We start from the raw sequence: 19,191 nt of genomic DNA on the forward strand, positions 1-19,191 counted from the left end.
AAAGTAGAAGACCTGTTCTGTAGTCTAACCATCCTAAATTCTTTTTATTCTAGCTTGATAGACTTTCAGTCTCTTTACTGGCCCGAGTATTCTCCAGGAATATTCCAGCTTGTAAATATCCCTCTCAAAATGTGCCCAGAAGTGAACACAACAGCCAACTTGGATCATTCCATTCTTTTTTGTTTTTTTACTTGAACCTTTAACAATACATTTTGTAGTTATTAAAAGTTTTCAAGAAACTTTTTTCATGAGTATTTGTGGATGACAAAGCAGAGTGAACCTCGGCGAGGTTAAGGAACTTCTCCAAAATAACACAGTTTATTATAAGTGGCAAAACAAGACCTTATTCCAAGGTCCTCTTGCTACAATTCTAATCCTGTTTCCATGGTATCATAACTGTACAAGGACTATTGATATGCCTGTTACCAAATTGAAAGAATCCTTCATCTGTAATCATAAAAAGCAAAAGAAAACAAACCCTTAATACCAAGAAAGTTTCACTTTTAACTTGATATCAAATAAAATGGTCCAAATGTTTTGTGGGTTTATATAAGATATCAAAGGGTAATGGCCATTTAGTTTGACCAATAATTCTCAATTTGTCTTTGCTTCAGTCTAGATTATTACTTAAAAATAGGCATAAGTTTTTAAACAAAAATTGTTTTTTGTTTTGTTTTGTTTTGTTTTGTTTTTACTGATACTTAGCTTATAGTTATCTCCAAACATCATCTTTGGAAATATCAGAGTTTCATATTATAAGTGACTTTAGCTGCAGTTTTCTCTCATAAATCATGCAAATTATACCTGATTTCAAGCATCATTTTCTAGAGCAATGAAGTTCTGGTGCATCAAAGATCCACTGGACCAAGCTATATTTTCATAGGAACCATATGTACTGTGATAATGTTTTTCACATTCTCTTTTATGAAGCATTGAAAACTCATTACTAGAAATATTTGAGAGGCAATTATATATTATGCTTAAGATTTTGGTTAGAGATTGACTATTACTGGAGTTGCTTTGATGGAGTAATAGATTAAAAGTGAAAAAAAAACACACAAGATTTAGTTGTATCTTTGTCAGTGATTAGCTGTATGACCTTGGACATGACATTTCAATAATAATTTGTGCTTCAATTCCCTCTTCTGTAAAAAAAAAAAAAAGGTGGTAAAACTACAGTGGCTTCTGAGGTATCTTGTAAATCTAAAAATTATATTAATCTCTTTTAATTCTAAAAATTATACTATCTGTGATCAAAGTGACATTTGCCAACATTTTATGGATAAAACTTTAAGTATATGTTAGTAAGTTAAACATGATATGGGAAAGTAAAAATACAACGTATCATCTCCATCGCCTTGTTCTCTATCAATATAATAATTGGTTTATCTCATCCAGGAAGCAAGTGAATCCCATCACCAAAGGAAATAACACAAACAAGTTAGCCAGTAGTGATTAATTGCAATATGACATGGTGAAAAGACCCTAAATTTCCAGTCAACAAGCCCTGAGATCAAAATTTTGTCCTACATTTGTATGGTAGATTGGACAAGATGGCCATAAAGTGTCTTCCAGCTCTAAATCTATCATCTGGTTAGTTATTCTTTTAAAAAATTAATTTTATGCAATTTTTAATTTATGGAACAAAAAAGCATTTTCATAACAATATATATATTTTAAAAAGATAATTGCATTAAGAACTGCAAATCTGTCAAAATTCCAAAAGGGAATTGGCTATTCCCTTTAAACATGTAATAAAGTTAAATAAATTTCTTTTTTGCCTTACCTCTTTCTCTGCCCTAAAGATGGATACCATCAGACACAAATATTTATGTGCCTACTTGTGTGTATGTATATATACACATATATGTGTGTGAGTGTGTATACATAAAATCATTCTATACACGGTTCTATTTATCAATTCTTTATTTGGATGAAGATAGGATCTTCCTTCATATGTACTTTGCATTTAATCTGGGCATTTATAATAGCCAAAATTACTTAATTGCTCATGTTTGACTTAAAATAATATAGTTGTTATTGTATACAATGTACTCTTGGTTCTGCTCATTTTGCTCTTCATTATTTCATACAAATCCATCCATATTTTTTCTCAGATTATTAACTCCATCTTTTCTTAAAGCATAGTAATATTCCAATTCCATCACAATCAGCCATGTCTTTAGATGATGGACAGGATGTCCAGTTCTTTGCTACCATAAAGATAACTATTATAAATATTTTAGAATATATGAGGTTTTTTTCATGTTTTTCCCAGTCAGTTTGAAAACAAACCTAATAATAGTATTTCTGGGTCAAAGGATTTATTTAGGCAGTTTAATAACTCTTTGGGCATAATTCCAAATTGCTCTCCAAAATGATTGCATCAATTCACAATTCTACTAACAATGAATCAGTGTCCCAATTTTTCTGCATCCTTTCCAACATTTGTCACTTTCCCCGGAGAGAAATCATATGATAACTCTTCTGAAGAAGTGCAAAACTGTGTATTTATCTATTAACCACTTGGCATAAAGAGTATCTAATTTTAAAGATGTTGACAAGTTGAATTCTATTTACAATAAAAACATTTGTCCTTTCTCTGATATACTTCCTTTTAACTTTCTAGACTGTTCTCTACCTTATTTTTCTTGAAGAATGAACAATCTTGAGGATAAGATGAAGAAATTAAAGCTAAGGAATAGGGATACTAAAGGAGGCAAAAACAGTCCTCTTATTGAACACTCATTGGAGTTTATAATCTAAAGGGAGAAACAATATGCAAACAATTATGTACACATATGACAGGATAACTTGGAAGTAAGCTCAGAGGAAAAATACTAGTATTGAAGAGGATTGGAAAAGGCTTATTTTTTTTCATAGTAATATTTAATGGCTTACTATTTTTTATTTTTAAATCTTTTTTAAAATTATAGCTTTTTATTTTCAAAATATATACATGGATAATTTTTAATATTTGTCCTTACAAAACCCTGTGTTCTAATTTTTTTTCCTTTCTTTCCCCCCACCTCCTCCTTCAGTCAGCAAGTGATCTAATATATGTTAAATGTGTAATTCCTTGACATATTTCCACAAATATCATGTTGTACAAGAAAATCAGATCAAAAAGGAAAAAAAAAATGAGAAAGAAAGCAAAATGCAAGCAAACAACAACAAAAAGAGTGAAAGTACTAGTTGTGGTCCACATTCAGTTTTCACTGTCCTCTTTCTGTGTGCAGATGGCTTTCTTCATCACAAGACCTTTGGAACTGGCCTGAATCACTTCCATCAGAATTGATCATCATATAATCTTGCTGTTGCCATGTATAATGATCTCCTTGTTCTGCTCATTTCACTTAGCGTCAGTTCATGTAAGTCTCTACAGGCCTCTTTGAAATCATCCTACTGATCATTTTTTATCGTACAATAATATGAAAAGGCTTCTTATAGAAGATGAGATTTTAGCTGGAACTTAAATAGGGACAGAATTTCAGGCATGGGAGAAAGCCAAAGAACATGCCCAGAGTGAGTATATAGAATATATTTGAGGTACAGTAATAGTCAATGTCAATGGATCAAAGAGTATATGAAAGGGAGTAAGGTGAAGAAGGCTGGAATGGTAGGAGAAAGCCAGATTATGTAGTACTTTAAATGACAAATAGAGGAGTTATTTGATTCTGGAAGAAATGGGGAGCCAGTGGCATTTATTGCATAAGGGAGAGCCATGGTTAGACCTGTTTTAGGAAGATCATTTTGATAGCTGAAGGGAGGATGGACTGCAGTACAGGAAAGTTTGAGGCAAAGAGGCCAACCAGAAGCAAAATTGCAATAGTCCAAGTGTGAGGTGATGACATTCTGCACCAGGATAGTGGCAATATCGGAGGAGAGGAAGAGGATGAGGAATGCAAAAGATGTTATAAAGATAAAATTGACTGACAGGCATTGGCAACAGATTAAATATGGAGAGTGAGAAAGATATCTGGTTGTGAAGCTGTCTTATTGGGAAGATGGGAGTACCTTCAACAGTAATAGGGAATTTAGGTGGAGTAGAGGGTTTTGGGGGAAAGATAAGGAGTTCAATTTTGAACATGAGTTTAAAGTATCTATGAGACATCCATTTTAAGATATGCTGGAGATATGAAACTGGAAGACTAGAGAAAAGCTATGGTTAGAAAAATAAGTCTTAGGGTCTTTTGCAGAGAAATTATAATTAAGTTCATAAGAATCAAAGAGATTATTAAGTAAAACAGTATAGAAGGTGATGAGAAGTGGGCCAAGAAAGATAGCTCTGATAACTTCATGATTATACAAAAAGGGAGACCTGAATTTGAACCCAGGTCTTCTAATCCAGAACTTTTCTCTTACTACTCTACCCCAGAAACTTAATGCAAATTCAAATTTACCAAATTTACTTCTATTCTATTGTGAAATCAGGATTGTTTCTAGAAACAATTTCTGGGCATGACAATAGACTGCATATTGTGGCACCACAAAGAATGTCTATAATGATAATAATAATATAATAATGTATAAGATAAAATAATTAAATACATATATTTATATAGTGTTTACTATGTACCAGACATTATGCTAAGCACTTTACAAACATTATGTCATTTAATATTAATACAAACTTGGGAGACAAATGCTTTTAGTATCTCCATTTTATAGTTGAGAAAATTGAGGCAAAGAGAGATTAAACGGTTTTTTCAACATCACATAGCTAGTAAGTGTTTGAAGCTGGATTTGAATTTGTCTTTTTTTTGGCTTCAAGACCAACACTATTCACTATGCCAAGTAGACCTGAGGGTCAAATCCAAATTTTCTGACAATGTTCTGTGTCATTATATAAAGCTGATTCAGAACATTTCAAAATTATTAAAAACTCGTTTAAAACACTTAAATATTAACTGAGATTATCGAAGTTTTTATCTTGCCTATAGGATTAGCCATTATGTCTGTAGTTTTACAAGGGATTACACTGCCTTAAAGCAGTGTTTCCTAGTAGTAAGAAAGAGAAATACATCTTTTAATAGTCTCTCCTATTCTTTTGCTGATATTCTAATTATTCTTGTTATTAAATGCTCCCTCCCCTCAAAGCCTCTCTTTATAGTTTCTTTTTTCTTTTTTTTCTGTGGGTTAATATATTTCCTCAATTGTGTCTTCCTTGGTAGAGGATACTTTTTTTTTCTTTGTATTTTTATTATCTGGGATATTTGCAAAGTAAATAACCGAAATTTCTTTGTCTCTTGCTCATTTTGGAGAGGTGTGAGGAGTCAGGAGGTTTAGAAAGTACTAAGTCCTTTATCATGTTGATCACATTGTGGAGTGCTTAGAGATTGTTCAAGCATTTAAGACTCTAAAGTCGTTCACTGCATCTTGGGCCACTGCCAATCATCTTCACTTTTGATGTACCATCTTTGATGGTAAGAGATAAGATAGAAAGAGAGAGATAATTCTGCACAACTGTGCCTTCCTTAAATCCACTTTATGTACAAGTCAAGAAATCATCTATGATGTCATTGTTCTTCAAGAATGAAGGATGAACAACATACAAACACAACTTGGAAGTTTTCAGTCTAGCAGCAGGAGTATTGGACTAGCAGACATAGGTTCTAGCTAGTGCTAATTAAGACCCCTGAGTTCCATTAAATACACTGAAGCACTATCTTCTGGGAAACGACTCTTCTGATTCCCCCAGTTTTTTGTTTTTGTCTTTTATTTCCTTCTTAAATTAAGTGGATTTATTTTATAATTACTTATCAATCTACCTGTTGTTTTCTTCTCTCCTTCCTCTAGAAGAATGTAACATTTAGGGAAAGCAAGATGATTTTGTTTATAATTTGTTTTTTAAATCCCCAGTTCTTAGTGCATGCCATATAATAGTTGATTAATACATACTTGCTGAAATGAATTAATTGTATGCTCTTTAACTGTGGATATGCCCAAATTCTCTGTCCTGGGCCATTTTTTTTTGTTTATACTCTTTCACTAAAAGACCTCATTAGATCCCAGAGGCTTAATTATCTTCTCTGTACTAATCATTCCCAAATCTATATGTTCAATGCTAGATTCCTATTCTGAGTTTCAGTATATCACTTTCCATTGCCTATTTCAAATTAGATGCCTGAAGACACCTCAAACTCTACATTTTCAAAGTAAAACTTATGTGTCTTTTAAAAAATGTCTCTTCCTAGCTTCACTGTTCCTAAATCTCTATCCAATTGGCAAACTTTCTTATTTCTAAGAAGGATACTGGTTAATTTTGTGTGTGTGTGTGTGTGTGTGTGCACATATATACACATATATATTCACATATAGTCAATTTATATTTATGCAAATGCATATATAATTTAATCATTATTATAATATGTACACAATTAGAACATATTAATAGTATTTATTTATTAATATAATATAATATGTGCGAGACATTGTGCTAAGTATTAATGATACAAAGATAGGCAAAAGATAGATCCTGTGTTTAAGAAACTCATAGACTAATGGGGACAACAACAGAAAATCAGTCAATTATTAATCATTTATTAAATGCTTACTATATACCATGAATTTTGCTAAATGTTAAAGATACAAAAGAAATATTAAGAAAAACAATCCTTCCTTTCAAGAAGCTCAAAGTTTAATGGCAGAGTCAATAAGTAACCAACTGTGTACAAACAAGCTATCAACAGGATCTGTTGGAACTAATCAAGATAAAAAAAAGGCATAAGAATTATTGGGGTTCAGGAAAGGTTTCCTGAAGAAATTGGGATTTTATCTGGGACTTGAAGGAAGCCAGGAGAGAGATCATTCCATGCAATGTAAGAGAGTCAGTGAAAATGTCCAAGTGAAGAAAGAGTGCATTCTTGCTACAGGGGGGAGAACTCAGTTGTAAAAGTCTTTAAATGCCAGGATTTTTCCATTTGATATTGGAGATAACAAGGAGCTACTAGACTTTATTATTTGGGGGTGGGAGGAGATAGTATGGTCAAACCTGTGTTTTAATGAGATCATTTTAATAACTAAGTGGAGGATGGAATGTAATGGAGAGAAACTTGTGGTAGGCCAGTCAAATAACATGTTGATGCGTTAGTTCAGGTATGAGGTGAAAAGGAACTGCACTAGGAGGGTGGGAGTGTCAGAGGAGAGAAAAGGTAATATGGCAGAAATATTACAAGGGTAAAATTAACAGGCTTTAGCGTCAGATTAGAAATGCAAGGAAAAGAAGGAGTTGATGAAGGCACCTAGATTGTGAACCTAGATAGTGGCTGGGAGGATAGTTGATTGTAATAGGGAAATTTGGAAGAAGGAAACATTTGGAGAGAAATGGGGTCAGTTTTGGACATATTGAGTTTAAGATATATGGGATATTCATTTGGTGGAAATGAAAACCTAGAGAGTAGAGAAGTAAGTACAACATTTTTTTTTTCTGAGTCCACACTCTTTCTTACCTCACATAGCATATCAGTTGCTAAATCTTGTGTTTCTGCCTCCACAATATCTTTTGCATCTTTTTTCTGTTCTCCACTTACATGGACAGCATAATAGTTCAGGACCTCCTCACCTTTCCCAGACTACTACAATAACTAGCTAATTGTTCTCCTGTTTGAGTTCACACTACTCCAATCTATCCTTCATACACCTTCCTTCTAAAGTATTTATTCTGAAAGTGTAAGTTTGACAAAGTTTCTTCCCTACTCAATAAACTTCAATGATCCTTTATTACCTTAAGGTTCAAAGATAAACTCTTCTAGGTGGTTTATAAAGCCTTTCACTATCTTTCAGGCCCTATTACATTATTATTCCCCTTCCTACACTCTGTAGTTCAAGTAACATTTATTGCTCTTTGGCTCACCTCTCATTCTGATGATTATCACTGACTGTTCCATTTACCTGGAATTCACTTCTATACCCTCTGTTCTTAGAATCCTTCCTTTTCTTCAGAACTCAACTGGAATGTTACCTTCTACTTAATGGTTTTTCATGATCTTTCACCCTCTCAAAATGATCTTAAATTTAATTTACATATATTTTAATATATTTATGTGTTGTCTCCCTGATAGCCACAAGCATTGTAAGGGAATCTCATGTTTTTTATGTATCTTTGTGTGCTCAGCACCTAGCATAGTACTTGATGTATTGTTCAGTTCTTCATTATGTCTAAGGTCATGGACAGTAAGTACTTAATCAATGGTTGTCGATTAGTTGATCCTGAACAATGGGTCTTTGTATCTTCATCAGTAAAATGAAACTAATGTCTGAGTGTCTTGGTGCACTTTTAGTGCACTGCTGAATGCTATGAGGTACCATCCTATATAGAAAATTATCAAAAGTTAGCAGAAATCTCTAGGTTACTGTCAAGCTTGTTCTTTTAACTCCATTTCTCCTGGTACTTACTCAGCATCCTTTGTCCCAAACAAGGGACTTAGAATTTTTAAAAATGTTTTTTCTTCAGGTCTGTTAAATTATTGACTGTGCACCTGTATCCCAAAGTTCATTTCAGAAATTCCTTCATCTTTTTCTTCCTCTTACCCCTGCTCTACCCCTTCCCCCCCACAAAATACACCAAAACACCATCCCAAGAGGTGCTGTATGGGAGCTGATGCAAGAAATTTCAATTTTTTTCTGAATAGCTTGTACAGCAAATGAAGCTAAGAACAAGAACAAAAGGCTAGATGAAGTAGACAGGTTCCTCCTCCAATATCTCTAGGCCACATTTTAAAAGAAAACTCTGCAAACACCAAAATTGCTGATTCTTTTGTTTTGCATTAAGGCTGATGTGCTTCACTGCACTTCCTATAAAAAGTATTTGATGTATAGTCATATAAAAAAGGAGATGAGGTATGTTCTCCCTGTATCCCCAAAACAGGCTTAGGAACAATAAATAGAAGAGGAAGGTAAGCAAGCTAGACATGATTGAAGGGAAAACTCTGAAATTGTGATGGACTGCTTCAAGAGGGAATGGGTAGAAGATTTCAATGAAGATCTTCAAGCATAAACTAGATGAATACTTGTTGAAAGTAATATAGGGGATTCATATTTCAGTATTAACTGGAATAAATAATCTCTGAGATTTCTTCCAATGAAGAGATTTGGTGGATTTTCCTCATATTCCAAAGCAACTATACATTCATTTGTGTACAATAATGACAACAGCAATAAGAGCCACCAGCATTTATATAGCACTTAAATCTTTGCAAAGTGCTTTACATAGGTATTTTATTTGATCTTCAGAGCAACTCTTGGAGAACTGATTAATGATTCAAAAATTGGTACAGACAGGTTTTCAATAAAGAAATCAAAACCATAGGTAGTCATATAAAAGTGCTTTAAATCATTATTGGCTAAAGAAATGCAAATTTGAAAAACATTGAAAATCTATCTCATACTTATGAAATTAGCTAAAATAATCGAAAGGTAAAATGACAGATGTTAGGGGGACATTAATATACTGTTAGGGTAGCCAAGAGGTGCAGTGGATAGAGCTCCTACCTTGAAATAAGGAGGATCTGAGTTCAAATTGGATCTCAGACTTTTACTGGCTGTGAGACTTTGGGCAAGTCGCTTAATCATGTTTGCTTCAGTTTCTTTACCTATAAAATGAGCTAAAGAAGGAATGGCAAGTCATTCTAGTATCTTTGCCAAGAAAACCCCAAATGGAATCATAGGGAGTCAGATGAGTGAAAAAAACTCAAGAATTGCAATATGTTGTTGAAATGTGAATTGATGCAACCATTTTGGTCAACAATCTGGAATTATGCTCAAAGAGTTATAAAACTATGTATATCCTTTGAACCAGCAATACCCCTACTAGGTCCATTTCCCAAGGTGATCAAGGAAAACGGAAAAGAATCTATATGTTTTAAAATACTTATAGCACTTCTCTTTTTGGTGGCAAAGAACTAGAAATTGAGGGAATGCCCATCAGTTGGGAAATAGCTGAACAAATAATGGTGTATGATTGTGAAGAAATGCCTCTGTGCTGTAAAAAATGATGAATAGACTGATTATTGAAAAACATGAAAAAACTTCCATGAAATAATGAAGAGTAAAATGAGCAAAATTAGGAGAACATTGTATATAGTAACAGCAACACTGTTCAAAAAATAAATGTAAATGACAAAGTTGTTTTGAGATCATTTTAAAAAGACCTATGAAGAAAGATGTCAATCAGCTCCAGAGAAAGAACTGAAAAATAGAAGTGCATATAATATGGTTTTACACAGGTAGATATAGATATGTGCATGTGTAGAAATATAGATATATTCAGATATACATATATAGCTATATAGTTCTTGTGAAATGGTGGCCTTCTCTAGTATGGGGTAGGGAAGGAGGGAATAAGGGAGACAATCAAATACTTAAATGTAACTAAAAAATAAATTTAACCTAATTAAAAAATAAAAAAGATCAATGCTAGGAGATAGGTACTATAGTAGGAAACTTTACATTGGAAAAATGATAGTCAAAAAAAAATTTGACTATTGTCCAATCATGGAATTATTTTTGCCACAACAGCAACTCTGTTCTCAATAATTCCTTGAGGCTGTGCTTGACTTTTTTGATTGATGAATGTGTTACTAACAGACCACATGAGTCAGTTAAGATCTTAGTAGGAGGCTCTACCATATGTCCTATTAGGTTGGAGTGCTGGAGCAAAAAGAACTTCTTTATTTACAGACTAGACATTTTTTTATTGTGGTCAATGACACAAGGAAGATCACCAAATCAGATTGTTTTTCCTTTGCTACATTCTTTGTGCTTTTTAATTTGCAGGACTGTCAATATTGGGTTTTTGCTGCTTCTTTTGGAGATTTGGTCTCCTGAATTTAAGCAAAGGACTAAATTAATACATTCTGGAGGAATGAAAATTAAGGCAATTCTTTGATGCAATGGATAAAGTGCTGTGCCTGGAGGCAGGAAATCTAATCTGACACTAACTGTTTGCCTCTGGGTAAATCACTTTACCTGTGTTTGTCTTAATCCATTGGAGAAGCAAATGGCAAACTATTTCAATAACTTTACCAAGGAAACCCAGATGAAGTCACGAAGTGTCATACATGACTGAAACGACTGAACAGTAACAGAGTGCTCATTAAATTATAAAAAGGATGTTTTTTTTCTGAGTGTTCTTCTATATTAATTTACCAATCATTAATACACATTAATATGTTAACATATGATGAACAAAGAACAAGTGAAAATGTATCACATAGGAAACTTCTGTTAAAGCTTCTTTTCTTTTGAAAGTTTACATTAAATTTGAAACAACAGTAACAAAATTGATTTGCATGTCCCTGTCTTAACTTCTTTCCCCCTTCTTTTGGATGCTTTTCTGAGGCTTTCCAAATGATTTTACTGATGACTACTTTTTACTTTTCCAGAAGGGGAATGGCTGAATGAATTGTGATGCATGAATTAATGGAATGGAATATTATTATACCATAAAAAATGACAAGTGTGAAAAATTTAGAAAAACCTATAAGAACTGATAACAGACTTAAATCATCAGAGACAGGAGAACCATTTACATGACGACCATGATAGCACAGGGGAAAACAACTTTGAAAGACTACCAAACTGATCAATGCAACAACCAATCATGACTTCAGTGAACTAGTAATGAGTTTGACTCCCACCTCTTGCAAGAGAGATGATTCTCTAAGGGTGGAAAATAAGATATTCATTTTCAGACATAGCCATGTATTAATTTGTTTTTCTTGGTGGTATTGATATGATGATACAGGGGAGGGCTTCTATTTGTTAGGAAATGATGACTAGAGGGTATTAAATAGGAAATGATACAGAATTTTTTAAAGAGGCATTTCTCATATATCTCCAGCATATTGTGCTTTTTAAGTCTTCCATTTAATCTGGTATTTGAGTCTCAGTGACTCCCTATTGCCAGAAACCCCAAATGTCTTGCACTCAAAGTCCTTCCAATCTGGTTATCCATCCATCTTCCTAAACCAATTTCTTTTAATTCCTCCTAACACTTTATGTTTCACCTAAATGAACCATTCTTAGTACATAGACTTTCCAACTCTCTCCTCTATGATTTTTCATGGATTGCATTCCTTGGCTGGAATACTCTCACTCTTCATTTCCATCTTTGAGAATTCTTAGCAACCTTCAAGGTTCAGCTCAGGTGCCAACTGGCCAAGGTCTTTTTAGTCCTTTCGGTTATGTTATTGATGTTCTCTCTATGTCTCTATCTCTGTCTGTCTGTTTGTCTTTCTGACTCTGGTTCTATCTCGTGTGTGTGTGTGTGTGTGTGTGTGTGTGTGTGTATGTGTCTCCTTTCTGTCTCTGTCTCTCTCTCTCTCTCTTTGTCTCTATCTATTGTCTATCTATGTGTGTGTGTGTCTTTCTGCCTTTCTGTTTCTCTCTCTTTGTCTTTTTCTTGGTCTGTCGCTGTTTCTTTCTCCTTTCCCTCTCTTTTCTTTTACTTACTCTCTCTCTTCATAGTTTTTCTTCTTATATATGTGTTTGCATAGATACATATAGTTTTTCAGGATTTATGTACATAAAAATGAGATAATATATAATATTGGGAATTTAGGCAGATAATGATTTTTTTTTACCAACCCACCATGATTTACTCAAGTACCCTTACTATGCAGAAAATGCCAGACTAACCTGGGAACCAGAAGCAGGAGAGAAAATGAGAATTTATTAAACTGGGCACATCAGAAATTCCTTGCAATATTCATATGCTGAACCCAGAACTCCCCCTACTATGCTACAGAACTAACTCATATTAGCTCATCTCAGGGACCAAACCTGCTACAACCATAATATACCTTCTGAAAAATAGTCCAGCCCAGGGACAACCTAATAAGACTACTTACTAAGTGATTAAATCCACCTCCTGAACTGTGATTTTTGTCTTCATAACCTGATCAGATCATTAGATGGTTATATACCTCCACCCCCATGATTTATTTCTTTATACTACTTCTGCCTATTTCCACCTTAAGCTGAGCTCTAATTGTGCTCCCTATGTATACATGTCTGCCTTCTTAGGAGAAAAATACAGATGCAACTTGTTTTGTCTTCTTTAGACCTACCTCTGAAAAAGGTTGACATTAGATATTATGTATGACATTACTATATAACATATTATATATCCACATATACATATATGAACACATGCACATACATACAAGTATGTATACACACATCACTTTTAAGTTTGTAAACATGTATTCCCTAAGAACATAAATTCTTTCAGAATAAAATCTGTTTTGCCATTGGTCTTTTATTGTTAGTTCTTAGCACAGGGCCTGACACAGAACAATGTGTGAGCACTAAATTGAATAAAACAGAATTGGATGATGGAAAGGACTTCATACAAAGAAAATGCTTATAATCAATTGATTTTGCGATTGAAACACTGGTTTTTCCTGTTGCTCTCCAGTGGTGTTTAATGTGGGGAAAGAGCACTGAACCTGGAGTCACAATACTTTCATTCAAATAATAGCTCAGACTCTAACTTTCTGTGTGACCTTGAGCAAGTACCTATCCATTCCAGGCCACAGATTCCTCATCTAGAAAATGATGGTGTTGGATCAGATCAAAGTTCTTTATCATGTGTGTGAGCTTGCATGTGTGTGCAAGTACTGAAGATTATGAACCATGTTTCAGAATTATTTTTTAGATGCATGAAGTAAAATAAATAATATTACAAAACCAGTTATGTTAATTGGTAATTATGGTACTTTGCTACTTTTTCTCATATAAAATTTCAAATAGTCATAAATAGAAAAGAAAAATACAATTTATCTTCTTCCAAATGATTCTCTTAGCTATTCTTATAGGTTACCAGAAGATGGCAGGCAAAGTATACAGGGAGTAGAATTTCCCTGTCTTTTAAGGAAGAATTTCAGATTCCTGGATCATATTTGCTTTTAAATTTTACTCATATGCTTATTATATTAAGTTTTGTTTTGCTATTTCAGATCAAAATGAATACTCACACATACTCATAATATGAACATGACAATGTATATACCCCAAGAAAATTAATCAAAATATTATAGAAAAGATGAATTCAAGATATTCAAGTCAGGAATGTTTTATATCATAGTAATCTCAGATTTAAAACACAAATGTCTCCCTAGTAATATTTGATTGTATTGGTGTATGCGTGTGCATACATGTATGTGTGTATATGTGTATGAATTCTGACTGAGGGTTAGAAACATAGCAAGTATGGAAGAAAGGCAACTAGTAATAGATTTTATAGATAAAGAAACAGATGATAGAAAAGTATATGATTATGGAATTGTGGCGTATGAATGGAATGAAATACTATTGTGCTATAAGAAATTATGAGCTCAATGATCTTAGAAAAACATGGATAGACTTACATGAATAATGAAGAGTGAAATGAGCAGAACCAAAAGAATATTGTACAATAATATTGTTTTAAGAACAACTTTGAATGAATAAGTCATTTTGACTATTATAAATACCCAAATCAGCAACAAAGGACATATGAAGGAAGATGCTATCTGCATCCAGAGAAAGAACAGATAAATAGAAGTATATATAGAATAGTTTTATACATACAAATATATATGAATATCTGTATCTAGTATATACACATATTTGTACCTAATATTACTCATCTCTTGGATGGGAAGGTATAGGAAAGAAAAAAGGGGAGGAAATAGAAAGTTGCATGATAATTTTATTTTATATTTAAAAGGGATAGTAACTTGTATAACTAAATTTGCAAGTTATTATTTTTCCTGTTACACCTTATTATAGAAATGCTTGTTTTATTTCTTAAATTCAGAATAAAATAAATAAAAATTTTAAAATAAACTTTTAGCTTTAGAAATAGATGATTAAGAGAGATGAATGGATAAAGAGATAGATGATAGATAAATGAGTAGGTAAATAGAACAAACATTTATTAAGGGCTTACTATGAGTCAGGGACTGTGCTTATGTGCAGGGATATAAATTCAAGCAAACCAGACACCATACCTTGAAGAATTTACATTGTAATGGGGAAAGACAGTCATATAAAGTAGTGCTGAAAGACAGATTGGGGAAATACATGCCCAGCAGCAGGAGGAAAATACTACAGGGATGTGACTAGAAGACTAGACCTTTCCAAGATAAGATGAAAACTTATTTATCACAGATAGTAGATTTGGAGCAGGGGGTGAAGTTTGAGGTTCTGGTGGCAGGATGACTTGAAAGTATGATATGTGGGCAGTTAGGAATTACAGGATCTGTTGTCAAGTCATCCCTCTGACATAATGCCTGAGGAACCTTGAGTAAATAAATTTGACTTAAGAAACTTTCCATTTCTTATTTGAAAAAAGAAAAAGGGTGGACTCATGGCTTCTGAGGTCACTCATAAATCTAGGTCTATGGTCCCAAGAATAAAGTTCCATTATTACCAATAAAATGCACACATAACTAATAAGTAAAGAGTAATAAAATGGTTATTCTGTTCTCTATGCCTTTTCCTTTCTCTTCATCTCAAACTCCTTTCCTGCCTGATGATTAGGGAATTATTGCCATTTTATTTGGTTTTCAGAATCCAGAGGATGTAAAGTCCTTTAGATGGAGGACCTCTCATTCATTCATCTGTTTTTCTATTGACGTGAAATCCACCAAACTTAATTCATTACCTGATAGAGATTATATGTTTAATAAATATTATGGAGTTAAAGAGTAAGGGTAACTAGTTTTATAGAATAGGAATGTCAAATTGAAATATAAGTGGAATCTCTAATTTACATATAAGGATCCCTCCCAGCCACATATTGACTATTATATCCAAAATGCATCCAAAAAGATGCAGCAACAAAAATGAAGGAATCTTTGTTCTTAAAAGAAAGATAGCCTTCAACCCCATCTTTCACACTTTTTGGAAGATTGGAACCCCCCCCCCAAAAAAAAAAGCTGAATACTTTTCACTTTGAAGTCTGAGGAGTAATGCAGAGGGGTTGTAGTTTCTAATATTAAGTTCCTAAGTTATCAATCAACCAGCCAGAGATAACTTTTTTCCAAGTAGGGCTGTTTCATCATTTTAATTATATCTTTAGATCACAGGGATATCGTAGTGAATTGTTTATTTAATTTGATTTATTATTTATTGTTTATTAATTTTTTATTTAATTATTTGAAGAGATAACTTTGACAAAGAAATATTTAATGAAATTGCATATGAAGAAAATATAGTAGGAAATTTTCTTCCAAAAGTACTTTCTCCCATACACAAGGTCCATGGAGAAAGTGGATTAAACTCAGAGAGCACATGTAATCAGAGGGTAACTCATGGCTTAGGCTATTCCAAGTTCTTTTCTCCCTTTGTGGATTCTTCATGAAATTCCTTTTTGGTGTGACTCTCTGCTAGGCTATGGGGTTCAATGTCTTTGTAATATCCTGAAGCTCTCAATTTTGAATGTAACTAATTTCTTATCCTGTCTTTCGACTTCTAATACAGACATTATCTACAGCCTCTGGTGCTCTGGAGTCATAGCTACTGATGTAGAAAGAGTCTAGGACTTTTCTGATCAAGGTGGAGAATGGGATTATATTTAGGTATAAAGGGGGAAGAAAAAACCATTTTGTTGATCGCCACTAGATTGACTTGCCACAGTCTTGGTCCTGCTAGAATCTGCTAACACCAGAGGATGAAGGACAAATAACAGCCTATGTAGCATCACCTCTCTGACATCATGGTCATCTTTAAGAATGAAGGACAAGCAACAAGGATCCCTCCCAGACCCATATTGACTAAATTAAAAAAATATATGCTATGTTTTATTGTACTTTAAAAATTTTAATATGTCCTAAATACATTTTAATCTAGTTCGTTTGTTTGATACCAGGTAAATGGTTATTTTGATAATTAGTTGCTATCACTTTTCAGTCATTTTAGTTGTCTGATTCTTCATGACCCTATATGTTTGAGGCCAGATTAAAATTTATATCTTTTTGACTTCAGACCCAACATTCTCTCTACTACATACCCAATTTCATCTATTAAAGAGACAAAAGAAGAATACTTTAATCATTCACCAAAAGGTAGCACCAATGTACTTCACTGTTTTTAAACTGAATTCTCTTGAAATTTAAATGACCGAAATTCATTGATTTACCTCCTTTCATCCCCCAAGTTCAACACATTCTAATCTACCATTTAAAAGCTATTCAAAAGAATTTTTTAATGTGACACACATTGAGTATAAATAAAAATCAGAGCATAATTTACACATTGTTGCTATATGTAGTTTTACTTGATATATTTTGCCATATATTATTAATTTTTAAAATTATTCTTATAAGTACCAATAATCATAGCTGATCTTTATTTAGCACTTTTTTAAGTTTATGAAGTAAACAAATAAAATAGGTATAATTCCATCTATTCTATATAACTTCCTCTGTGATAGATAATGCAATCCCATTATTTACAAATAAAGAAACTGAGGTTCCAAAGGTTACAGTTTCTCCATGATTATATGAATATTAAGTATCTGTGACTGGATTCTTCCTGACCATGATTCATTTGTATGGATTCGGATCACAGCCTTATTCAATGGTTTCATAAGTTACTGAACCCAAAAATTAATTTCACCATTTGGTGGTCGGTCTTCTAGGGATTTAACCTTTCTGAATTTATCTAGACTACTCTTTAAAGCACTTACATAATTTGGTGGAGTATCTGTCTTAGAATCCCTTTGAATTTGGTTGGACTTGCTAGACTTTGCATCCTGGTGGCATATCTCTGGAAAATCCAGTCACCTCCAGCCCACAATGAAGCATCTGAGTAAAATTTTAGTGGACATTGTTTAACCAAGCACCATTTTTAAAGATGTTTTCATTACTTAATAATATTCTTTGTTTTGTTTTGTTTTTCACTGTTGATAAAAATACAGCCTTGAAAAAATGTTTACTGTGATCTATTTGCTTCCTTTTTGCTGTACATAACCACAACTTTATCATTTTCATATTAAGCATAAATTTACTTTTCAGGGAGTTTCAGGGAGACAGTGACAGAGAAAGAGAGAGGCAGAGGAGAGAGAAGGAGAGGAAGAGGTAGAGAGAAAGGGAGAAAGAAAGAAAAGGAGATGGACAGGGAGAGGGAAAAAGAAAAGAAAGGAGGAAGGAAGAGAAAAGGAAAATGTAGCCAGTGTGAAGTTGATAGATTGAGAAAGAACTGTGAGTTGAAGAGATTGGAGAATGTGGTAAACAATAAAGAACAGGGTTAGGGCCAATGTGTTCAACAGGAAGAAGTCTTAGAATGGAAGAAAAAAACAGCAAGATAATAAATTGATATTAATTATTTTATCAATTAGCATTTGTTTTATATTATATATTCCAATGGAGACATAAAGACAAAACTCAAATGATGTGACCCATTTTTTCTCTGAATCTCTCTTTTTGACTTATACATATGAATTAGATCATGGTTTTAACTTTTTATCTGAAATGAATGAAAAAAATCACCTTTTTAGAACTTACTCTGTCAGATACACTATGCTAAACACTGAGAATACAAATACAAATAAGCAAAACAGGACATGTTAGTCAGGGAGGAGAGTTGAAGACAGGCAAATCTAAAGAAATGATGACTGAAGTAATAGGATAATTGTCCTTTCCAGAAGTGGTAGTGTTGATTTGATTGGTTTAGAGTTGGTAAGTGCAATTAGTGTTGCATGTGCATTGTCATGGCATGGAAAAAGCTAAGAGATCACATGATGTATCTGAGTCTGGGCAGATTAGGAGAAATTACCATTAATCAGAGTTCATGCTCCCAGGGTGAGAGTACAGCTTCTGGTACAGAAACGCCACATGATTATAGTTATATAATTAATATTTGTTAATTGAGAAAACATATGATTAGATATAGACAAAAGCATAGACAACAAACAATTTAGGTAATAATAAAAATCTACAGTTCGTGGGGCTGGAACTATTGAATTAGGTGTTAGATTACATGGAATGGTCCACCTTACGTCTAAGCAATCATTGCCTTCATTTTGAACAATGAAATTTATGGCTTATAACACCATAGGCCGAATTTTTGTTGTGGTGATCTTTATTGGTCCTATCAGGGTAACTAGAACCTGTAAGAAGGATATACAGGAAAACTTTGACAAGAATAGCATAGAGCAAGGAGGGGATGTGATCTATGACATGGAGATAAATTCACTAAAAT

Source organism: Sarcophilus harrisii, chromosome 1 (genome assembly GCF_902635505.1).
Source record: "Sarcophilus harrisii chromosome 1, mSarHar1.11, whole genome shotgun sequence".
NCBI lineage: Eukaryota > Metazoa > Chordata > Mammalia > Dasyuromorphia > Dasyuridae > Sarcophilus > Sarcophilus harrisii.